The following is a 7287-nucleotide window of genomic DNA, read 5'->3' as shown; positions in this document are numbered from 1 at the left end:
ACTTGTCTACTAGCCTCCATAAGAGGGGCTTCCAGGGTAGCACTTAACTCTGGTGAGTTAGTCATATTTTTAAGACACTCATCAGATATTGGAGTCGTCAACACTCTTAAGAAAGAGCTTTGAATAAAGGAACGTTGAGCATGAGTAAGTACAATGAGCATCAGGAACAGTAAAAGATTAATAGGCACTCTTATACAGTGAGGAAAAGAAAAGCAAGAACAGAAACACATCTTTCCCAGGGGCTTGCCAGCCATTCCAGGGGTAGGCCTCTTTGAAGCCCTATTCTCCGAAGTAGACTTCAGTGAAGTCCCAATACTCAGAGATAGGTCTCTGTAAAGCCCCATTCTCTGAGCTAGACTTTGGTGAAGTCCCATTCTCAGAGATAGGTCTCTTTGAAGCCTCATTCTCAGGTCTGAAAGCTGGTTTCCCATGCTAAGCAGACTCCACTGGAATAGGCGTGGCACATTATCATTTTATACAGGAACTGTTGGAATTATCTATTAACTGAGTTCTAATTGTAACTATCTTGAGACAATATGCTAGGCAAATTGAATGCAAGAAACATTTGTAAATTTGTCAATTAAACACGCTACTTAAAAAGAATTTTGTAGCATCCTATAGAATATGAAATTACAAACAAAACCAAAATATTTATTTGAAGTCTAAACTCTAATTTAGGAAGGTGGATAAAGTCCTACATTAGGTGAACTTTGCTTTTCCTCCATGCTTAAGCTTTTGTAATCCTTCATCCTTTCCTTGGAATCTAACAGAATGATAATTACTTACTTTTTCAAATTTTGGATGGGAATCATGAGCCATTTTGCATCTAGGAATGTTCTGTAATGAAGAGAGCATTTAAAAGCAAAACTGAGAATTATATATGAGTTGCATTTCAATAGGAAATGACTTCTCAAAACATAATGACAAAATGAGCCCAAATTTCCAACTTGTTTGGTTTCTTTTATTAAGACAAAATTATACTACTTGGTCCAGGGAAGGTATCACTATGTAATTCCAGTCTCTAATCTCCTGTCGGTCTGAGTGCTAGAATTGAAGGCTTGTATCACATAGCCTCACCATAGTTTCTGGGTTTATTTATATATTTATTTATATATTTATTTATTTTTGGGTCCGATCATGGGGCCTGAACTCTGGGCCTGGGTGCTGTCCCTCAGCTCTTCAGCTCAAGGCTAGCTCTCTACCACTTGAACCACAGAGCCACTTCCGGCTTTTTTCATTTTGCTTATGTAGTGCTGAGGAATGGAACCCAGGGCTTCATGTATGCAACGCAACCTCTCTACCACTGAGCCACCTTCCCAGGCCCTTCTTGGTTTATTTAATCTATATATAGACTAGCAATTCTGATCTTCTCCAGTTATATTATCAACTAAACTTCTCAGACTGTTCATGTACTATTTTCGAAGATGTTCTTACATTTGAGACAGGATATGAACATTTTCAAATGCACCTGCGGGGTCTCTGATTCATTTCTCCATGGATTTAATCCTTTTAGTATTGATTACTTGGCTTTCTTACTATCTCTTACCCCTATCTATGTAATTTTCTCAAACTTTTTTGAAGAAAGTTCGCTTGAGGATTTTCTAATTTTAAAAATTATCACTTGATTCTAGTCTTACTCAGGACATATTTTCTATTGTTTTCTAACTTTTCTACATATTCTGAGACTTGCTTCATATGTGTATTTGTGTGTGCACATATAAGTGTCTCTGTATATATATGTGTATGATTGTATGTATGTATGCAAAAGCGTCAAGATCTTATTCAGCAAACTTGCTCATGCCTGGTATTCCAATACTTGATCCATGCTTCCAATCCAGATTTGGCTGGTTAATTATAGTTTCTCAAAGACTGTTCTGCCCAGGCAGGATGCAAACTGAACTTCCCAGACTCCTTTACATTCTTAGGTTTTATTTGTCCAGTAGAATCAACTATTAAACTACAAACATTTTTGTGAGTGTAAAGTCTAAGCTGTAAGAAAGATTTTTAAATCAAGAATTCATATAAAGATAGATGACCATAAACATTACATATGCTGAGTGTACACTGTTAGAAATGTGATACTATGCTGGGTGGTGGTGAGATCTGAGGATTAGGGTTCAAAGCCAGCCCAGGTAGGAAAGTCCCGGAGACACTTTTCTCCAATTTACTGCAAGAAAACTGGAAGCAGCACTATGACTCAAGTGGTAGAGTGCTAGCCTTGAGCTGAATAGCAGAGGGACAGTGCCCAGGCCCCGAGTTCAAGTTCTAAGACCACCACCAACAAACAATATATAAGTAAAGGAAAGAAAAAAATGTGATCTTATCTACCAGTTCATAGCTAGTATAATCCCTGCTATCTCAAGATGGACTTTTTTTCCAATTAAGTCTATACTCTTATATCTGACTTGCATTGAAAACAGAATTATTCTTCCATTCTACTTTCTACAAAGTTGTGTCATTAGCAAGCATGATTTAGAAAGGGAGTGGCCTCATACTTCCTGTTCCACGTAGGAGTAATGCTTTCTCTATATCACTCTCATAAATCTGGACTTGGCTTTATTGTTTCAAAGTGGTCTTATTCGTAGAGTCTTCTATAGTGTATTGAACCCTTATAGTTAAACACAGAATTTCTCTTTCTCTTATTATTGCTATAGTTAACGTGAGTTATCAAATTCATGTACACTTGGGAAATAATGCGCATCTCATACACTCACAAAAAAAAAAATCTGAGAAACATCTTCCCTTTTAAAATTCACCTTAATTTACAGAGAATTTACAATGTTTGAACTCAATATACTCATGGATAATGTATTTATAAGCAATATAAATTTCATATTTTCTCTTTACTAAGTTGTCTCTGAAACTCGTGTTACTTCAGGTCCAAAGATGTCCTTGTGTTATTTCGGTGAAGCCAGAAATCATTCACTATATCTCAAGCAGCACCATAGATTGTTCCTGGAAGTAACTGTTACTGGATGTGGAAACTGATCCCAGGAGAAGAATGGAACATAGAGGATTGACAAAGTTCAAGTTAACTTGTGCTTTCCTTTTTACTGTAAAAGAAGAGAATCCGAAGGCTTGAAGAAAACTCTGTCCTTGACTTTTTCTAGTGTGTTTTTACTCATATATAATTTTTCTGGAAACTTCTTGTTGAGAGAATTACAAAAAGAAATAATGTGCCATTTGATGGCCAGCATAGAACAAAAGGAAATAACGTTGTTTTAAATATGTTCTACTGCTGGGGCTGGAAAGGTGGCTCAGTAGTAGAGAACTTGCCTTGCATGCCTGACGCCCTAGGTTCGATTCCTCAGCACCACATAAGCAAAAATAAGCCAGAAGTGGTGCTGTGGCTCAAGTGGTAGAGTGCTAGCCTTGAGTTGAAGACCTGAGGAAAAGCACCGAGGCCGAGTTCAGGCCCACGACTGGATGCCCCCCCAAAAATTCTACTGCAAAGAAACAAAGACATGGAGGTTTTAAAGTGTTTTATGGATGGATATTTCACTCCTGACATGATTCTTTTATTGCAGGAGTCAGTTATCAATTCCTTTAGTTTGGTCCTGAGTTCTCCAGAGCAATAAGGATTCCAAAAGAGCATCCAGTGCGTATGATCAGCAAAAGGAGCCACTTCTCAGACCAGTACTCCTTTAAGGAGGGTCCCAATGAAATATCTGTTTTTTTTGTTTGCTTTTTTGTTTAGTTTATGTTGGTTCTGGGGCTTGAACCCAGAGGCTGGACCCTGTCCCTGAACAGTTTTTGTTCCTGCCCACCAGCCCCCAAAAATTAGTACTCTACTGCTTGAACCAAAACTCCACTTCTCGATTTTTTGCTGTGTAATTACAGATAGGAGTTTGACAGACTCTCCTGCCTGGGTTGGCTTTGAACTAAGATAGTAAGAAAGCCAAGTGACATCAACTGTACAGTCTTCTCTTTTCAAATGAGAAATATTAGATGAAGTTTATTGTAAAGCTAATATTTGACCATTATTTCTTTCTTTTATGTGAGCATACCGTACAGAGAAGTTACAATTACATGGGCAAGATAACAAGTACATTTCTTATCAAGCAATGTTGCCTCCTTTTTGTTTCCCCTTCCCATCCCTTCCCATATACCCCCCCCATCTGATTCCCCCCCACACCAAAGTTGTAAAATTCGTTTTTCGACATAACGACTTGTACATCTCATGTTGCAATGGGTCCACGTGTATCCCTAGTTAAAGGATTTGGTTTTAGGGAATATGTCCAGCAAAGAATCCATAACATAATTCAGCAAAAGTAGGTGCACTGAATAATTTTGGATTTCTTTTTTTGGTTGGGAATATTATTGATCTTGTCATTCCTTTTGGGGAAACTTAAAGTCATATTTCACCACTTTTGTTCTTGTGGGGCTTGAACTCTGATCCTGGGTGATTAGCTATAGCACCACCTCCTGGTTTCTGGTGTTTAATTGAAGGTTAGGGTCTCATGGACTTTCCTGACAAAGCTGGCTTTGAACCACAATCCTCTGGTCACAACCTCCTTAGTAGCTAGGATTACAGGTGTAGACCACCAGCACCTGGCTCATTTTTGCATTTATGTGCACTGAATGACACTGTGTAGTCAAAGAATGGTAATTTTAACCAGATGATTACATTGCAGCATTTCAGAAAAATTGAAGTAGCAATAAATAATTCCTCCTTTTCCATTTTGTTACATTAATGACTGATGAGCTTTGGGACCCTTACATTAGCATCCTCTGCCATCTGTATAGGTCTATTTAGTATCAGGAAATGTTCATAGAGAAATATAGAAAGAATGAGATTTTTAGAAAACAAAAGAGATAAGGTATGAAAGAATAGCATAGAAGGAGATACATTTATCACACAGACACTAAGAGCTAGCCTAAGAGATTTAGAATGCTAAAAGCAATGAGGAAAAGCCTAGTTGACAACAAGTTCTACAATAACTAAAAATGGTTCTCTAGAACAGTTTCTGGTATACCTTAATTACTATCATTTAGTCCTTCTATCTGGAGTTATTCCTTATTTTCTTTCACAACTATTAATTAGCCTCTGCCATTTTGGTTTCATAACTCACCAAAAAGATTTCAAATCACACTTAGCCTACCCTTCTCTTTGTGATTAGCAGTGACGACACAAATCCTGGAATCATTGAATTTCCAGAATTAAACTTTACCTGACATCTAAGCACATTCCTGGCATTAATTGCTGTGACTTAATGAACAAAACTTTTTTCAACACTGTATCCTAACATAAGTAAAGTACATAAATTAGAGACTGTTGTCAGGTGTCAGTATGGAAGAAGCAATTATATATTGTAAGTATGGGTTCTTTATTTTGCATTTACTAACTAAATGTTTTATTTGTTTGTTTTGTTTTTGTTCTTTTTTCCAGTCAAAGGGCTTAAACTCAGGGGTAGGGAATTTTCCTGAGGTTTTTTCCTAGCTCAAGGCTAGCACTCTACCACTTGAGGCACAGAACCACTTCCAGTGTTTTTTTTTTTTTTAATGTGTTACTAAGGAATGAACCCAGGGTTTCATGGCTGCTAGACAATCACCGTACCATGAGGCCAAATTCCCAGAGCCCTAGATAACTTTCTTAAGATGGCATTACATTTTCATTCCGTAACTATATATCATTATTTTGGCCTTGTGCTATAAAATGATGTAGAAAGCAATACAATACAGTAAGTCTAGTAAGGCTGGATGGACAATGAATAACTGTCACGGTCTAGCCAGGGAACAGAAGGGCTTATCTCATGAATCTGTTTCAACAAGCTAGCGAGACAGCTACTAACCCACAGCCCACCTCCAGAATGAGAGGGCCACCTTGGGTTCCAACCACTTGGGGATGCTGGGGCCCCTCTTCCAGCACCCATTCAACCAGGTCTTGGGAAAGTGAGAGAAAAAAGTCAGAATTGCATTTAAGTCTGGTGCCGGTAACTCAGAATTCTAACCCTAACTACACGGGAGGCTGAGATATGAGGATCATGGTTCATAACCAGCCCAGGCAGGAACTTCTGTGAGACTCTTATCTCCAAAGAACCACCGGAAAATCAGAAGTAGTGCTGTGGGCTCAAGTAGTAGAGCACTAGCCTTTTGCTGAGGCTCTCGGGAACAGCACCCAGGCCTAGAGTTCCAGCCCCACGATTGAAAAGAAGTGAACTTCCTAACACAAGAACTGGACTGAATAGCACCCATTGTCCTAGGGAGCATGGTAGCAATGTCAGGCAGAGCTTCCTGTGAAGTTGAAGTCATAAGTAGGTCACCTTGCTTCTCTGTGCCTTGGTTTTGCCAGCTGCAAAACTCAACACAGTGAAGGATCCTCTTCCTCCTGGGGATAGGGTAATGATGAAAGAGAGCCATGTTTTGTTTGATAATCCCACATCTGTTGCACCATTAATAACAGGGCCCACCTGAGCCCTTTCCGGGTATCTTCCTGTAATTTGCTCACAGAATTGCCAAGAACCTTCTCTGTAGGCCACTCTCTCTGTGCCTAGCCATGCTTCAGTGATCCCTCTGTATAAATCCCTTTTTTCCTCACAACTGTACTGTGAGGAGAATGAGGTTCAATGGTTGCGACCCTACCCAGAGCTTCACCTGTGGTCAAGAATCATCTGCTGTGATTTTTCTGCCTGCCATAACTGACTTAAGAAACCATTCAAGCCACAGGAAAATCAAAAACCACAAGCAGACCAGACACTCCAACAAGAGACAGGTTAAGGACACAGGGAGAGACAGGATCCTCCCATCCCCCTGCCAAAAAAAATCAAAGAACTCTTTTTTTGTACCTTTATAAAAAATTTTTTCTAAAAGTTTTTTTCAATTTTTAATTTTTAACATTTTTTTTGTTTTCTATTAACTTTTTTTCTTCCTATTATAATTTTTATTTTAGAGGTATATGTGTGTGTACTTTTTTTTTAATTTTTTGTTTAGCTCTACTGACCATTTGATCCTTTTTTCTTTCCTTCTCATTCTTTTCACTTTTTCTTTTTCATTCTTCTTTGCGTGACATAATTGCTGTTCTGCTCATCTTCAGATATGCCAATAGTTGATTAATAGACCTTGGCCGCTTTGTGTACACGCTTAATCCAGAAATTTATTACTCTATTTAAAACCTATTAGATTTAAATTCCTTAATAGCAGTACTACCTCTTTATGCCTATATAATATTTTAAGCATTTTTATTTTTAAGTTTTTCACATCTCCTTTTTATCCCTCCCCTTCTCTTATTCTATCCACGTTCTTCTCTGAATATTACGTTGTCAATTTGCATAATTTTTAAGTGTTGCA

The sequence above is a fragment of the Dipodomys spectabilis genome, unplaced genomic scaffold (assembly GCF_019054845.1).
Source record: "Dipodomys spectabilis isolate Male_0828 unplaced genomic scaffold, ASM1905484v1 ptg000565l, whole genome shotgun sequence".
In the NCBI taxonomy this organism is placed as follows: Eukaryota; Metazoa; Chordata; class Mammalia; order Rodentia; family Heteromyidae; genus Dipodomys; species Dipodomys spectabilis.
Note: the sequence above shows the minus strand (reverse complement) of the source record.